This window comes from Penaeus monodon, chromosome 27 (assembly GCF_015228065.2).
Source record: "Penaeus monodon isolate SGIC_2016 chromosome 27, NSTDA_Pmon_1, whole genome shotgun sequence".
NCBI lineage: Eukaryota > Metazoa > Arthropoda > Malacostraca > Decapoda > Penaeidae > Penaeus > Penaeus monodon.
Window position 1 is genome coordinate 20,511,495 of NC_051412.1, and position 571 is coordinate 20,512,065.

Sequence of the window (571 nt, forward strand, 5' to 3'; positions counted from 1 at the left end):
TTGATTAAATTATTCTTATCACACCGTTATCAAGCCTTGTTCACGTCCACTTCAATTCTCCACGCACATGTGAGATCGCTTTTGAAATGCGAAAGTTGATGCTATGCAAGAAATGCGAGAAAATAATCCTTTCTTTGACTTCTATCCATCTTGAACAAATAAATAATATAACAAAGATCATAAAGGAAGTCCTTGACCTTTCCACCTCCTTGGCATATGAAGTGGCACTGTTTGGCACTACTTGACACTTCACGCAACGGAGAGACAGACAGCAATATACGTGAATTACCTAGCGGCACTGTGCTGTAGGTCTGCCTCGGCAGCAGGCACTGGCACAGTATTGGGGGACGAAGAGAATAAGAACCACACACCAGCACACGTTTGGCACTGTCGCCATGACACCAAAAACAACTACACATCTCACCTAGCTTCGCGTAAACGAAGACCTTGCGATATTCTTTTTTCTTTTTCTTTTCGTGTGTGATTTTGGAGAATCTTTGTTGTCGTGGCTCTCGGCGCGTTTAAGTGCCTTTCCTGATGACACTTGGGTTCTCAGAAAGGTCGAGGAGTC

General features: G+C 43.8%; 1 protein-coding gene across 2 annotated transcripts in view; it reads right to left on the reverse strand.

Moving 5' to 3' along the window:
- Positions 1-414, reverse strand: part of LOC119590674 (calpain-B-like) — a gene marked incomplete in the record, with an annotated part of 21,809 nt that extends 21,395 nt beyond the window's left edge. Inside the window, 1 exon segment of one of the 2 annotated variants that reach the window (XM_037939357.1) lies at positions 290-414. 2 annotated transcript variants of the gene reach the window in all.
- Positions 415-571: the final 157 nt, after the last annotated feature.